Source organism: Hirundo rustica, chromosome 1 (genome assembly GCF_015227805.2).
Source record: "Hirundo rustica isolate bHirRus1 chromosome 1, bHirRus1.pri.v3, whole genome shotgun sequence".
NCBI lineage: Eukaryota > Metazoa > Chordata > Aves > Passeriformes > Hirundinidae > Hirundo > Hirundo rustica.
In genome coordinates, this window is record NC_053450.1 from 50,740,968 (window position 1) to 50,758,190 (window position 17,223).

Here is a 17,223-nt window from a genome sequence, read left to right on the forward strand (position 1 = left end):
TGTTTTTTTGTAGGAGTTCTTTTACAGTGGGAGCCTTTTCAGCGCCTCCATGTGAAGAATATTGGAAGAGGAAAGGGCAAAGACATTGCAAAAGATTTGCCTTCATTTCTGGTTTCTCTAGTCAGTCTTGTGTACCCGAGTCCTTCCCCAGAGCTGCAACCATGCACCATTAATGTCAGTGTGACTGTAGTTGCAGATTGTCCTCAAGATGCTCCCTGTCTTTTACCTCTGCAAGGGAAGCTGAGATTACTGGGAGAACAGTTTTACTGGAGCAGACATAACTCCAAGGTACTCCCAAGGACTGTAAAAGCCACAGTCACCAGACTGGACACAGGACATCATATTAAGGAAAGTGAGATTTTGATGGTGGCATGGAGAAAGAGTAACATTAATGAATTTATCAGGATATGAGAGGTCACATGAAAGCAGATGTTGAGTAGGTGGGAATGGTGTGAAACACAGCGTGCGAAAAAAAATAAGGAAGGAACAAAACAAAAATGTATGGATGACTCAGAGCTAGCAGAATTCGTGCAGGGGAGCTGCTGAACTGGTTTATTTAGAATGGGGAGGGGACAGGAGAGCAGCATGCCCGTTGGCAATACTGCAGATACACTTCTGACTGAAAACAAGGGGTGGTTGTTGAAGTTTGACACATTATAAGGGGCAGATTTCCACTATCAGCTCAGGAGGTTTGTGGGGGTAGGGGAAGAAGTCACAATATGCCTTAATGGGATGGATGAATGAATGAGATGTAAATTGCCTTGAGTGTTGCAGCAGCATCCACTGACTACACTACATGCCAGTTGCTTGGGTCAGGGGGAGGAGAGGTACATAAGAGCAAGACCACAGGGACATTCTGCATTTCCCCTATTCCTCTTCACATACTATTTTTGCATGACACTGGTTATAAAGCTGAAAACGTTGGTTCAGCTTCAGGCAGCAATTTTAGGGTCAATTGCTTCTTCACCAGACACTGAAATCACAATTTGTCAAGCATCAAATTAACTGTGAACGTTTTAGGGGACAGTGAACTTGAGTTATGCATTGTTATTGGGTTCCCTTCCTCAAAATCCTGTCTTGTAATCCCTCTTGATATGGCAGATGCCTTTTTTTTTTTTTTTTTGCTAGAATCACACTTTAAGATGAACTCTGAAATTACACTCCTTGCTTTTTGCTCCATCAACTCATTCCTGACTGTTATGCACTCTCGAAAGTACAGATCTCAAGTGGTGGAATACACTTTCTAAACCATGTGAAGCATTTTATCCATTTATCACGAGAGTACATCAATATAGGTTTTCCAGCTGAAAGCATTTGAAAGTTTCTTGAAAACTTTTATAGTTCAGCTTGGACCCACTCTTAATCCACAGGCAGGGTAAAAGACTCATCTGGCACCAGCACACCACAAAATAAGTAAGCAATAAAGCCTTAATGAGGCTAGCTGTCCAAAAAAACCCCAATACCCAGGGCTGCATCTTTCCCTAATTCTGTCAGTACAACACAGAACAATTACAAGCCTTGGTTCTGCAACTGATATCACTTTGTATCCAGCTGAATCAAACTGGTGTTTAAACATCATTCCAGCAGGCTAGGAGAGATGGAAGCTAGTGGAAATTGGAAAGTCGTTGTTGGGAACGATGTTAGATTTGGATTTATTGTGTCACCTTCGGTAGCAATTCTTGGTCAGAATCAAACTTTTATATTTTACTCTTCTATGCAAACATTAGAGAGTGAATATGAAAAATGTTTTCTTTAAAATGGAAAGAAAAAAAAAAAAAAGTCCAGATATACTCTGCAAGTTCTGTAGGTCTTCAGTTAATTTAAATGAGAAGTGATATTTCATACCCAGGTGGGATGCTCATAAATCTTTTGGACATATGTGAGTCAAAATTTAAAAAAAAAAAAAAAAAAAAAAGATGAAATCAGCAGTGCTGTGAAGATTTTACATTTAAGTGATACATGACAAAGCTGAGTTTGGTTTGTTGGACCTCCGTTCAAGTCTACCTTGTCAGCCTGCTATCTGGCCATTGAGGTGCTTGTGAAAGCTTACCACACCACAGGCCATGAGCTACACAGCTGAAAATTACCCCTTGCCTTCAGTAAATCAAAGGCAGCATTAAATGTCAGCAGTATCAAAAATTCCCCTTTCCCCCTGAAATACAAAGCCCAAGTGCTATTTGCGTGTCACCAAACACAAGCTGGGCTAAGTCCTCGGAAGGTGAGGCACTTCAGGTCTTATCAAGGTTTCCTAGTTTCACCCAAGAACAAGTCTCTGGAAAAGCTGTGCACCTGCATGCAAACAAGCACATACATAAACATAGCATGCGTATGTATGTAAACACAAACGCATACACGCATATGTATAAACGGTGTATAATTGATATGAAGGGGCTCATCACCCAGCAGGTGGCACTCATACCCTGAGCTCCCGAGGCTGGGACTCAGCTCTGCCCTACAGGAGGCACCATCTTCCTGAGAGGTAAAAACACCATGGGCACCAAAGCACTCACCACCCTTTTGCAAGGCCTGATGTGTCAAGTCCAGTATCCGGGCCAAAACCCCACTCAGCTTACTGGCCAGGCACCCCCTCCGTTAATTCCCCCGACAGCTGCGAGACTCGCCCTTGACTGCTGCTGATTCTCAAGTGCTCTTGCAGCCTTTCCAAGAGGAGCAGCATTTTGGGGACTGAAAGTGTCCTGGAATATTTTCTATATAGAAGCATCACATTATGATATCAAGAACAATACAACTAAATGTAAAGCTTCCTTCAGACTTCATCACTCCTTTTCTCCATTTGACACACCCAAGTAGCTTTCAATTAGTCCCACTAATAATTTAGGCTTCTGAAGATCTTATGAATGAGCAAATCAGAACTGGCAGAGGAAATGCTGTTTTCCTTTGATTAAAATTAAAGACTTGTTTTCACCCTAGACTTAAGTGTCACCGTCATATGTACATTCCTAATACACCTCCTTCCAAAGCTGAGTGGTGCTTCAACTTCAGCTGAGTGGGTTTGTTTTTAAAAAAATATTTCCCTTCCCAATTCAATATTCCACGCATCTCCCTTCTCTCTTTAAAAAAAAAACAATAAAATCAGTTTAGAAGCATCACTTTGAAAATATCAGCTCTTCCTGGAGCAGTGCTGCTCCCCGTTAAGAGAATGCTTTGTGTGAGATTGAAAGATACCTTTCCAAGGTCGTTTCATGTTCCAATGGGTTTGTTATGAAGTGGTGGAACGGCAGATAAGGTTGCATGAGATAGTAAAGTGCCTTCCTAAGCTAGTTCTGAGCAGTAATGTGCAACCAATATTTGAGCAAGGGACTTCAAGAAACTTCATATGCTGAAATAAACGCTGCTGCAGGAAGGACAGAAGTAGTACTGAGAGAGTGATAATCCGTTTCTCAATTAAAAAAAAAAAAATTTAAAAAAAGGCCATTTTCTTGACAAGTTTGCACAAACTGTGCACGTTTATGGCACTTGGCAAAGGTTGGGTGTTTCTAGGAATATTAGGGAGTATCTCTTCAGCAAGTTAAAATGCCCAACCCCATGTAATAATGAGGATTTGATGCTAAAAACTGCTTAATTCAGAATCAACAGTGATGCCTTCAAGTTACAAGAACAAGGATACAAGAGTAGCTCCCTATTAAGTACCAGGACTGATAATTCTCAAGGTTAAAAAAGTGGGGGGAAAAATAAAAGATGCGTATCTAAGAACAGTTCTTTGAAAGTCTTGTTGTTATAAGCGTGAGGAATGATGATCCAGTATTTTTAGATTGCTTCTAACAGATCCCAAAAATGGAGGAAACCATACAACAGTATCCTCTTAGCAAGCTTTTAATACTGCCTGAGCCTATCCCAAACTCTGAAAGAAGGTAAGCATCTGGCAGCACACTGAAGTGCGTGCCACCATTTCAGCCGTCATACTAGGGACTAAATCCTTCACTGGAAGTAACAGAGGAACATGAAAACTCTAGAGAGAAGGGGGGGGGGGGGGGCGGGGGGAAGATCCTCCTCTCAAATGGTTAGCTGCATCTTAATGTGGATTAAAGCTTGATGAAGGCTCACCCGTTTGGAATACAAAAATACAAATATCTAGCATCGAAACAGCCCTAATAAAAGGGTAGGGGAGCCTGAAGGGGTGTTTTCTCAAGTCCCAAAAGAGCATTTTGGGGCTCCAACAGCCTGACAGGAAAAAGATTAGAAAAATGGCCACCCCTCACAGAACTATGCACAAAATGCAGAGTTTCGGCGCTTCCAGTTCTGCATTGCACCCTGCGCTCCCAGTCCCCCGCATTCCCACAGGCTCCCAAAAGCCCCCGGCTCCTCCACGCCGCTGTCCACTGCCAGGAGCGGGGAGGGGGCTACGGTCCCTCGGAGCTATCTGCAATCACCCCCGGGGCTCCATTACTACTACTTTCAATTTTCCTGCTACTATCACTTTTCTAATGAATTGCTGTTACTACAGAAATGTAAATGTCGCCGGCTGAATAGTTTCGGGTTCATTTAAACATCCGAAAAGGTAGGGAAAAGGGAGGAGGGAGGTGGGGAACACCTCATTAATATTCACTGTTAAACATTTTTAACGCCAAAGCAGCACCGACTCCGCCGCCCGCAAAACCTTGCGGCTTCATCAGGACTGGCCCCAAGCCCCAAAAAGGGGTTTCAGCGCCCCATCGGCACCGATCGGGCTCACCAGCGGATGCTCCCCCGACCGCGCTCCCGCTTGCGCAGCGCGGCCGCTCCGCGCCCCCGCAGCCCACCCCCGCCGCGCACCGCCCGTAACTTTGCGGGCGCCGCCAAGACCTTCCGCGGGAGATGCCGCGCTGCGCGGAGGGCAGAAAAGCGGGAAGGGCGGCTGAGGGACAGGGTCCGGCAGGAGCCGGACCCCGCCTGCGGCGCTCCCGCACCGCACCGCCCGGTGCCGCGCAACCCGCGCCGCACCGCGGGCGGCAAGTCCGCCCCGCCACCGGAGCGGGGGGCAAACCCTGCCCGGGGATCCCCGAAACGACCCACGGCGGGGACGAGCGGGGGCACGGGACGGCCGACAGGAAAAACGCGGAGACGGGAACGGAAACAGGCGAAGAGATGCCCCCGCGCCGCAGCCCCAGCCCCAGCTCTCCCTCCCCGCGCAGCGGCGCGGAGCGATGCGCAGCGGCAGCGCGCCCCGCGGGGGCAGCGCACGCCCCTCGGCCCTCCCCGCTGACCTCAAGCCAAGGACAGCTCGGCGGTCCCGCTGCGCATCGCGACCCGCGGGCCCCGCGGAACGGAGCCAGGCCAGGGCGGCAGCAAGGGCGGCGAGGGGAACGGGGACTCCTCACCTGAGCCCGTCCCGGGAGGCGTTCGCCACCGCCGCTGCGGGAGGGACGCGGTTCCTGCCTCTCTCCACAAAAAAGGCTGGCGCGGACAGCCCCGGCCCGGCGAAGTTAGGCGCCGTCGCGGAGCCGGGCTCCCACCTGCAGCGCCCGTCAGACTCCGGCAGCCGGCACGGCTCGGCTCGGCACCGCACGGCTCGGCCCGCCCCCCTCCTCCCCATTGGAGCCGCCGCCGCCCCGCCTCCGCCCGCCCGGAGCGCCCGCGGGGGCGGCGGTGGGCAGCGCGCTGCGGGACCCTCCTGCCCGCGGAGACCGCGGCAGCTGAGGAGTCGTGCGAGGCATCAGCCCCTCTTGCCACCTCACCACGGCCCCCGGTTTGGTTGTTTTTTGGGTTTGTGGGTTTTTTTTTTCCTTTTCTGGGGGAAGCAGGAAAATGCTAAAAGCGGGTCCGTGAGGTTACTCTATGCCAATGTTTCGTGCTGTTAGGCTTACGCGGAGCTCGTTGGCGCAGCAGGCGCTGAGAGGCTTTGATGCAGGCGCTGCCGCCCGGTCCGAACCATCTGAATATGTTCGCTATTGCTCCGAGCAGGCAGCGGCGGCTCAGGCGGGATGTCACAGGGTGAGTAGTCCTGACAGATCCAGGGAAACCACAAACTTCTGTGGGCCGGTTGGGCTTCCCGAGCAATGCTGCCCGCAAAAAACCTGAGCACCTCATCCTTTCAGTCTGCTTCCCTCAACAGCTCGCAGCAATTTCTGGCTTTTTTGTGTTGTTTTCTGTTTAAATTATAGGTAGCCCCTTCACAACTGCACTCTAGGCACATAGAAGGACAGGATTTGGGAGCTGTGGGACAGAAACGAGGAACAAAAGTGCAGCTGCATTGGTGGGAGTTTAAAAAAAGCGGTTTCCAAATAGCGGGATTTCCCCCATTAGATTTGGGAGCAACCAGCCTGAAATTCTGGGGAAATGATGTCGCAGTTCCTGGGAATACAGCTGTCTCAGGATGGGAATTTTTCAGCCACATTTGAAGGTGATGGGAATAGCTATACAGAAGTGAGAATTTTCTGGACCAAAGCATACTGTGGAAGAACCAGAACCACCCTCAGCTGACTTGGCTTCGGCAAAATGATAGCGAGATGTCCTCCCAGACAAGCGGAAGTCTGTTCCCAGACCAGGAGCTTTGGGTGTCATGCCTAAGTCATTAACTCCAAGATTATACCTGACCCTGCCAAGGTTTGTAAGTCACGCCGAGGCTGACTTATCCCCCGTGGGAGGCAGCCAGAATTGCTGCATTTAGAAAGTCTGCTGGCTACGCAGTGCCCAGCAAATCCATCCACTCGGCAGCAGGGAAGGGAGGCAAGCAACAGGGCAGGGAGGGCTGTGTCCCAAAGGCCACGGTGAAAGGCCCAGGTAGGAGGGGCTGTGGCATCCCTTGGCAAGCGGCCAGCAGCCCCTGCTGGCACCTCTGCCTGAAGTTTGCCCACAGTGCAAATAATTGCTGAGATCCATCACACGTGGTCTTAAGAGTTCAAAGGATACCCGCGGGGCAGAGCTCCTTGGGAGGCAGAGCACGGTGTGCCAGCTGCCAGTGGCAAAGGTTGAAGTTCCAATGGGGAAAGTTTTGTTCAGCACATGAGATAATTTTCTGCGATAAGTTATGCTTAGGTCGGCTCAGCGAGAACATCCTGCTATTGAAGGGAGTTGTGTGGCAAGCAAATTTCCTGGGCGCCTGCATTTTTGGTGTGTTTTTTTGTTTGGTTGGGTTTTTTTAATTGTTATTGTGGATCTATGCACCACTATTGACTTTTACAGCTTTGCAAATTGATAGGCAAGAGGTGTACAGGAGGAGGTGAGTGAGCTGGGACATGACCCTGGCCGATGCATCAGCAGGAATCCAGTGATGTCAGCAGAGACAAGGCTCCAGCTGGGAATGGTGAGGCCAGGATGCCCAGCAGGAGCACAGCTGCGAGGCAAGCAATGAAGCTGTGAGCAGGAAAGTGGCTTTGTGATGCTGCACAGACCTCCACTGGTTATTGTGGAATGGACTGACAATGCACCCCACAGTGTAAGGGGTTTCTTATCTCTGCTAAGATCGAGGGAAGGAGCGCTGGGAAGGAGCCACATGTGTAGAACAAGTGCTATAAAGCGAGCGCTATGTTTGGGAAGGCTCCTGGGGGAAGCTGGTTCATTGCCAGGGTGGCAGCAGGTACCTGGGGCTTTAGGGGACCTGGCTTCAGGTAATTTGTAAGAGAGCGCCCAGCCCTGGGACAAAATGGCTGAAGCGTATTTTGTTCCGCTGATGTGGGAAAAGGCCGCGCCTGTCCCTGTCGGAGAGGCATTAATTAAAGGAACTAATGGCAAGTTCCTAAAATATCTATCGGAGTGATCAGGATGTCTGCTGAGAGAAATCTGACTTGCTGGGCTTCAAGTTGTGCCAAGTCATTGTGTTCATCAGGAAATGAGGGTGTTCTGGGGCAGGTAAAACAGAAATAAATCATGCTGACCCTCCGCGGGTGCTTTCTGCTCCTGTTTCCAAAGCCACGTTTCAGGAGGTGGCTTACATACATTTGTTACATTATAACTTAATGGGATGTAGCAGTTCTAAGGCTTTTTTTTCCCATTTTTTTCCCCTTTTTTTCCCTTTTTTTTTTTTTTCCTTTTTTTTTTTTTTTTTTTTTTTTTCCTTTTCCTCATATTGTGGTTAATGCTTTTAGCACATTTTATGGGAGACCCTCCTTATTAAAATTACCATCCTAAGCACCCCTTTCTGAAACTCCTCTGCCAAGTATTCCCTGCGAAGTCTGCATTAGAAAAATGTTAATCTGATTTACAGTAACCTGGCGTGACAACTTATGGTAATAGGTGATAAAAAGTTGAAACCTTGCGACAGAGAGGACGTTCACCTCTGACCGCGATAGGAATGTGGGATGTCCCAGGGGGCTGGCTCAGGAGAACACAGAGCCTGCGAGCACAGGGTGATGAATGAAGGAAGAATTTGCAGCATCACTCCAAAGAGCCATTTACAGCAGAGATCCTCGTTATTTCCACACGTTTCAGCAGCTCCTAGTGTGGGCTGGCCTCATATATCCAAACTTTTGTGGGCCCTCTGTATTATTTGTGTGGCAGTGGTGGGTTTTTTACTTTAAATGAACCAAATTAATAATGCTTCCTCTGCCACTGCTTATTAACACACTTCCAGGAGATTAAGTGGTGGGAGAGGGGCTGGTGTCAACTGAACTTCATACACTGCAGGAGAAGTCCAACATTTTCCTGAGATCTGAGCTCCGAGGGTGAGGCTGGAGGTGCAGACTTGCAATTAAGTTTAGGTTCACATGAAAATGAATGCTATAGCAGTATACCATGCAGGTGGTGTTTTCTTTGCAGAAAGACCTTCCGGCATCCCCACCATCACTGGCACATCAGCCAGCAGCACTGGCTGTTGGCATCCTCCGGCCCCAGGGGCATCCTGCAGACCTTCCACCATGGCACAGATCCTCACTGCCGCGCCATGGCAATATGTTCCTGAGAAGTATCCTGGTGTAACAACTCACCTGCTTACAGCAAAATCCAAGAGCCCTAGTTCAAATTCTCCATTTCCAGTAAAGGAAACTCTACACCACACAAGCAGCTTTGTCCCTGCCTGGTCCCTGTCCCTGGTCATTTTAAATTGGGGTTTATTAGAGGAACCAGGGCCGTGTTTGTTATAATTTGCCAGTCCCTGAGGATTGCTTTCGAATTGGACACCATTATTACCTGAGATTAGAGCTATCCCCAGCTTTATTTTTATACCATCATCAGTGCCCAAGATGTTTAAAGACAAAAAGACAGGAAGAGGCAGCATCCCTTCCCCAGCTAATATACAGATTGGTGACTGAAAGAGATTTATTGAAATCAATGTGCACTTTACCATCGATTTCTTTGTGCAGCGAGGCCTCCTTTAAAGCTTGTCAGCTTTTTCTTGTAAAGCTGAAATGAGACTAACCTGATGTATCAACAGTGAGTAGTTTGAAATGATACTTCTCTTTCTCTCTCTCTTTTTCTCTCTCTTCAGGCTTCTGAGACACCACGAAATAACTTTTATTTAAAAATGTATTTATCGCATTTACTGAAGGTGTCCGAACTGCCTAAAGAAATAAAAACTGCATACAAAATTCAATTTAGCATTGGCAGGGGACTTGACCAGATGAACTAACTGGTCGTTTATAGCTAGCAATGACTATAATTGCGTGTCCACATCAATTTAAAATTTTAAATTCAACCCACACCATATTTTCATTCAGTGAAAAGAATTTACTTTAGCATCATTCTTTGCCCATGTCAGGAGAGCAATTTTTCACTGCTGATAAGAAAACATCATTTTTTGGTTTAAAATTACAAATGAAAAAGCCATTTCTATGTCTCCTGAGCTTTTATTTATTGATTGTCTCATTATTTAGTGAATAATTTCAATTAATTTTATAATAATAACAATCTGTAATGCATATATATCAAATTGTACAGAAAAGACTTTAAATAAACTATTGTGAATTATGGTCCTGTCATAATGTCACAAAATGCTGCTTTTTCAGCCTCCATAGCTTGACCCCTAAAAGGAATAGCAAGAAATACATTATTTGACATTTTAAGTGGACTGACAGGCTTCTGCAATGAGGTGACCTGCTCAGTGGGTGAAGGGAGAGCAGTGGACATGGTTTACCCTGAAACATCTCAAGGTAAGAAAGTTATTTGATACCATTTCCTTCAAGACCCTCATAAATAAGTGTCAATATATACATTATATAAAAGGATAGTGAGGTGGGCTGAAAACTGTCTGAATGACCAGGCCCAGAGTGTTGTGGTCAATGGCAGTAGGTCCAGTTGAAGACAACTCCCTAGGGCACAAGGGCTCAGTGTTGGGGGTTAGTACCTTGTAACCTCTTCATTAATGATTGGGATCATGGGGCAGAATACAAATTTTCGGATGGGACAAAATTGGGAGGAGTGGCAGATACAAGAGAAGGTTGTGTGTGGTCATCCAGAGGGACCTTGACTGGCTGGAGAAATGGGCAGGTAAGAAGCTCATGCACTTCAATAAATACAAATTGCAAAGCGTTGTAACTAGAGAGGATCAACCCCAAGCATCAATACAGGCTGGGGGTTGATCAGCTGGATCAGCCTGGAGGTTCTGATGGGCCTGGAGGTTCTGCTGTGTGAGCCGCTTATCACCAGCCAGCAGTGTGACCTTCATTGCAGCAGCTGGCCCTTGCTGCAAAGATGGTCAGTGGCACCTTGGGCTGCATGATGAGGAGTGCAACCAGCAGGTCAAGGGATCCTTCCCCTCTGGTCAGCACTGGTGAGGTCACAGCTGGAGTGCTGGGTCCAGCTCTGGGCTCCCCAGTACAGGAAAGATACAGATGTACTGCAGAGAGGTCCAGCTAATGGCCCTGAAGATCATTAATGCATCTGAGCTTCTGAAGTGGCAGGAGAGGCTCAGAGAGCTGGGACTCCTCAGTCTGGTAAAGAGAAAGGGCATCTTACATATGTATGTCAATACCTGATGGGAAGGAACAAAGATGAGACAGACAGGCTCTCTTCAAGTGATTCTCAGTGCCAGGACAAGAGGCAGTTGGCACAAATTAAATCACAAAAAATTCTGTCTGAACACGAAAACCACCGCATTGTTTACAGCGATGGCATTCAAACACTAGCGCAGGTTGCCCAGAGAAGATGTGGGGTCTCCCTCCTTGAAAATACTTAAAAGCCATCTGGTCAGAGCCTTGGGCAATCTGCTGTAGGTGTTCCTGCTTGAGCAGGGGGGTTGGACAAGGTGACCTCCAGAGGTCCTTTCCAACCTCAGCCCTTCTGTGATTCTGTGAGTAATTCAGATACCGCGCAGAGCGCATTCTTCCTATTTCTCAAAGAGAAAACAGCAAATGGCTCCACTGCAATTCCATTTTCTGACTTTGATGAACGGAAATATGTTACGCATCATTAACAACATGCCAGCATATTAAAACCATATTATGCTTGTAAAGTAAAGGGCTTTTTTTTTTCATCCATTGCCATCAAATTTATTTCTGAGTTAATCTGAAAAATTAAATAAGTCCACATGGATCTCCCAGTTAGTGCTGCCAAGTATGTATACTCTTTAGTCTGAAATGAAAATACTTTTGTTCAAAGTTTGGAATTGAACACGTACAGTCCCGTGTTTCAAATTAAAACAAACTAGATGATTTTCAGTCGGAAAGCTGTGTCAAAGCGAAGGAGACGGCACTGTTGCAGATTGGCCATTCTGCCTTATAATGGCTCATCAGTCTAGGCCAAAAGTGCAGTAAAACCAGAGAAACATCTGTCCTTGGTCTGGTTGACGTAAATATGCAGGAGGCATATTGTGTTTTTGGACAGAACTGGTGGCTGCCTGCAAGTGTGAAGTCTGGACAATCCCAGACCACACTGAAATGCGAGGGCATGCTGATCGTCTTTCTTTTAGATGAAATGAAAGAGGAATTAAAGCCTCATTTATTTAGTGGTAATTGAAACAAGCCACCGCCCAAGGTGCAACACAATATAGGAAGGCTGAATTGGAAGCTCAGCCATGTGGCTAGAGGGATTTCACTGGAAATTGGTTGCAAAACCAGGAAATGGGGCATTGATTTGGTTGAAGCTTTGCATTAGCTTGTGGTTGGAAAGAAGCAGGCAACAAGACAGGCAGAGTATGTGTGTGGCCCCAGAAAGGTAGCCAAGAACAAATGACTTTTTTTTCTTTCCAACCCTGGAAAGCCCAGAAAAAAAATCTCAAAAACAGAAAGACAGCTTCTAACTATCTAGTCTTTCTGTGTTTCAGTGGAAAAAATATTTCCATTTTAACAAACACATTTTCCCCATTTTGTGAAAACAATGTCGACTTGAAGCAACCCTTGAACTCTGTGAACTTTGGCTTCCTGTAAGGAGCAACCTTATCTAACTGCAACACCATATAACCTACAGCACTTAAATCAGTCTTCCATAAAGCAGGCTGTACTCCCATCCCACTGTCAATTAGACCTTCTCTCACAAAACAGACTGAAAAAGCTGTGTATTGCAGCCTTGGAGCGATTCAGATTCTCCCACAAAGTTATGAAACCTTTCTTCCTTTAGGGATAAACAGTAAAGCAACATCTAATTTGTATGAATAACCCTTTCAGCTGCTTAAATACTTCCAGTCTGATGAATTTTTAAGCTGTTCTGATTTCTCTGAATGTATTTATCTTCCACACCTATTATTTTAGTGCAAACAGTGGATTATGCCATGCTATTATGTTTCACATTTCCTACTGTGCTTTTTTGAAGGTTTGTGATTTGACATCTTTTTCAAAGTGGTAAAATACCAGCCAACTGTCCTGTAGATGGTTCTCCAGGTAAGTTTCTTTTTGTCTGATGGTCTGTGGCATGGAAATATATTCACTTCCGTACAAAGCTGTTCAGTCTACTTATGGTTCTTGTTGAACTGAGAATTTGCAGAAATGCGTAATGGTGCATGGACTACAGTTTTTTCTGTGCCAGCTCCACCTCTAAATGCAATGCCATTTGTGTACAGAGCTATCCAGATGTGTGTCACAGCTTGATTTCCTGAGGCTGTCTAGGGAAATGCTTCAAGAGAAGCACTGCTCTCTACCCCAGTGACATGAAAAATCCCTTCAGGATGCTATACAATACCAGAGCAGCAAAGCCTCATTACATTTGCTTTTAATGTGTCCCTTTTCAGTTTGTTGAAAATCCATCCTTTCTTCTGATATGTTCATGAAGCTCACATAAAATGCTTTTTGTCATGTCTGACTAAACCTTTTTTAATTTGATGGTGGAAATTACGCCTCTGTACTCTTAGCTGGCTGTTTGTAATTTGGGCTTTTCTGATACAACAAAAATAGCTCCAATCTGAAGGTGAAAATTCTAGCCTGCATTTCTGTGCCAACACTCACAGAAGAAGTCTAGCAACACAGGGGGATACAAACATATGCCTTAATCCTCTGAACGAACAGGTGCCTCATAGTTAAAGGCAGATGAATACTTATTTGGAATATTATTTGGCATACCCACTATAGGCTAATGCCTCTTACCACCCCATAGCAATGTTAAGGACTCACATTCAAAGCACAGCATGGCAGCTCCCCCATTTTTGTCTGCTTGTGCATCTGGTTTGTGCCAAGGGCTGAATTGGGAAGGATACATGGCTCTCAGAAGTGGAAGGTAAGGTTTCACATGTAGGGAGAGGGGAGGAGAGGTAGAAGGATTCAGATCCTCAGGAGTGTGGGATGAGCTTACAGACTGAAATCCTACAAACATTTGCAAGCTTCAGATTCCCTTGGATTTTTTTTTTTTTTTTTTTTTTTTTTTTTTGGTGTGTGTGTCGTTTATGTTGTTGGGTTTCTTTCTTTCTTTCTTTTTTATTTTTTTTCTCTCTTGCTTTTCTTTCTTTCTTTTTTGTTTTTATTGACAATGTGCAGTAGTAGTAGGGGCTTGTAATTACACCTTGCTATAGCTGGGAAGCCGAGCTAGTTCCGAGGCAGGTCCTGCAATTTGTGGGGCTTGTCCTGCTCTGCCGAGCCTGTGCTCTCCCTCTCGCAGTTTCTGGCCACATCTCCGGCTGGGTGGCCCTCAGAGGGCAGCCTCCAGCCACATGGGCACTGCATCTGCTGACATAGGTGGGCTAGGATTGATGTGGAGAGCCAGGTCCCACTGTCTGGTTTTGTTTTGATGTGAGCTGCCAGAAGCCGAAGACATTAAGCAGAGCACGCTTGTGTAGCTGCCTTTTCACTAGTTTCTTTTAAAGCTTTGGCTTTTATAGTTGAACAAGTAAAGATGACAAGTGAATTCAAAACATTCTGAGGATCAGAAAATTTGTAAAGGTGCTTCCTGACAGCCTTTATATTATGGCTATGTCATTCCTCAATGACACTTAGAGTTACTGTGAGAGTTACTATTGAAACCATTTAGATTATTGTATGTGATTTAGCAGCATGGATCATGGATTGATTGCAAAAGAATCATTGTGCATACTTAAGATTCATGATCTGCATGGCATGTTATATGCAAAAATAAAAAATGCTTCAAGCAGAACTCTTTAATTAACTTAGGTGTGTTTTCAGACCATACTATTATCTCTCATTAGACCACAGATTTCAAATTCTGGAGAGGAAGGGTTAAACTTCCTGACAGCTGCAAGTTATTGCAAGACAAGTGGTACATATATCACTAAAAAAATACAGAAAATCACTTCAGCCCTTTCACAGTAGTGACTGAAAGAGAGAAGATGGTAAGCCCTTAGTGAGAGAACATTTATCTTGGGTGAGTATCAACATGAAATCTGGTTTTAATCTCATTTTCAATTTTAACTAAAGGATCAAAACTAATGATTAAAATAGGACCTCAAATAGACTTCTTACTTATTACAGTAAAAAAAAAAAAAAAAAAAGAAAAAAGATTATTAACATTCATGAGGGTCCTACTTAAAAAACAAAAGACTTCAAATGAGCTGAAAGATGAAATAGATACTGCAAACAATAGGCAGTGCATTAAGAAATACAGAATAGCATCAATTAGACTCAATAGCTACAAATATATTGACATATTTAACTGCTTTTATACACTTTATTAACTCCACACACTAAAATCAAATGCACACAACTGTAAAGCAGCAGAATGGATATGTCGAAGTTCAGTTATTCTTTAACACCCATATCAGCGTTCTTAGTCATATGAGTGGAGGAAAATAGCTTTTCATAACTGAGGGCCTAATTTTTCAAGTGTTGCTGGAAAGACAATGAAGCTGTAAGCAAAGGATACAGCTTGTCCTCTTTGGAGTCTTGGCCCAACAGAAGACAGCAATTAGCTTTAATTATGACTTCTAGCACGGATATTAATATGGAGACTAGGCATAAAAATATTTATAACTACACAGCCAAACCCTTCCTGTAGATAGTGTGGGGCTTATGGGTGAGACTGAACGGTTATTTCTTGTGGTCATCACTCCAGTGAGACAACTGAAAAGAGCATATAAAGAGCAGAAAGCCTGTATTCTGGGATATTAGCAATGCAGGAAGGGTCATATGTTTAATGACTTCTGAGCGTTACTTGTATGCAGACTAGAGAATATATAAAATCCTTAAAGAATAAAAATGAATATATGTTTTTGTATATGTATTATTTTAGCAAAAGCTATAACTTTTTCTATGAATTATTTATGGCATTCAGTCCCACTACATTACACTACACCTTACACATGTAATCTAGCAGGCTGTCTTGCTTGCAGCAGTTAAGGCCTGTTTCGTCAGTCTGTTATTCACAAATGAATTTATATTCCAAAAATCTTTCCAAACTGCTTGCACCCACACCTGCCATCCCGTGTCATAGATGCTATATTCTGGAGCCATGGGTAGAGTAAAGGGGTGTTTGGTGCTGATTTTGGTGGAGGCCCCATGATCTGCCCAGGCAGGCAGCAGAGCCTGACTCCTGTACAGGAAATCAGAAACCCACTGAAAAGTGTGAGCAGCAGTTTGGGAAGAAGTTCAGTCACGTGGTTTATGTGTCACCATTTCTCTGATAAGCCCGTGACTGTGCCACTTCAGAGGATGTATCGTACCTTCAAAAGGCACAATACTGATGTCAATAAGTAATAGTTGTTAATTAATTATTAACTAATTATTAACTAATATTAATTAATGTTAATATTAGTGTCAAACTTGTCAGTTCACATTTACTCCATGATCTTTTATCTTGATAACAGAAATGTGTGCATTTTTATGTTGTTTATGACACTTTTTTAATATGTTTTGCGTTCTTTTGATAACATTATGGGCCATTTTAATCCTCAAGCTCCTTGCTGACTAAAGCATCTAAAGGAATGGAATTATTTTTATATACAACCATTAAGTGCTCCCCTCTATTAGAACAATATGGACTAGATTTCATGCCTACAATAAAGGTAATAAAGCAGGTTATTGGAACAGGATTTGAGATTTTAATTCAGATTTATAATAAACAGAAGGAAAACAGCTAATTATACCAACTACCAAAGATTACTGTGATGTAAGATAAGGACTAAGAGAGAGTTCAAGCAGCTGAGGGGCTTTCCATCACAACGAAGATGAATTTGTGATGCTATGGACTGTTGCAGCCTAAACAGGATAATTTTTTCAAAGTCTTACACAGAAGCTTTGCATTTATATTTCATTAAAGCATTCTACATTTATGTCAGAGATTTTTAAGAATTGCATGATTTTTCTGTCCATAATCCTTTTTAAAGTAAGTCACTACAGAGAGAAAATCCTATGGAATTGCATTATCATGAAGTAAGAAGGATGTTGCAGTAAAAGTAAGTAGAAGCTCCACTCTCCAACAAAGTTTGTTGTTGCAGAAAATTTCTTTTTCTAAAAAATGAAAGTGGTCATGAATGAAATGCAAAATTTTTTTAAAAAATCAATGACATTCCTTGGCAAAATCATTCCATTTATTATCAGGGGAGAAACCTCTCAGAATTAAAGGTTTGACGGCATAGACTTAATATTCTTAACTTCAGAATTCTGTAGTTAAAACTGTAGATTTACAACCCCAGTCCTACAAACATATCTCCAGAAAATGCTATCAAAAGACAAGACCATAAACTAGGATAATTTATTATCCATTTTTATCTGTCCCTCAGTTTAACTTTATTTTGGTCTAGAAGACATTACCATTTCAGAATTAAAAGAGAGCCTCAGAATTGTAGATATAATCCATTTTATCTTGCTTCTAGGCAGAAAACCATCAGCAATTGCACCTAAAGTATTTCAAATTTTGTTCCAGTTTGTGACTGGCTGATGCAGCTGATGCAGACACTGATGGCTGAGTTCAGACTCGAGAGAGGTGAATATTGTGCTGTCAGACTCAAATGCAATTTCCCTCGCTGTACTCCAGACC

The 17,223-nt window shown here is 44.2% G+C and overlaps 1 protein-coding gene across 8 annotated transcripts in view; it reads right to left on the minus strand.

Moving 5' to 3' along the window:
• EPB41L3 (erythrocyte membrane protein band 4.1 like 3) overlaps window positions 1-5,485 on the minus strand; it is a 144,507-nt gene extending 139,022 nt beyond the window's left edge. For 3 of the 8 annotated variants that reach the window (XM_040072285.1, XM_040072277.1, XM_040072173.1), the window contains exon 1: window positions 5,319-5,483. The gene's annotated coding sequence lies outside the window, so the exon portion shown is untranslated. Of the gene's footprint in view, window positions 1-5,318 lie in introns of all 8 variants that reach the window. The other 5 variants (XM_040072281.1, XM_040072183.1, XM_058422092.1 and 2 more) reach the window with 3 other exon arrangements.
• Window positions 5,486-17,223: the final 11,738 nt, after the last annotated feature.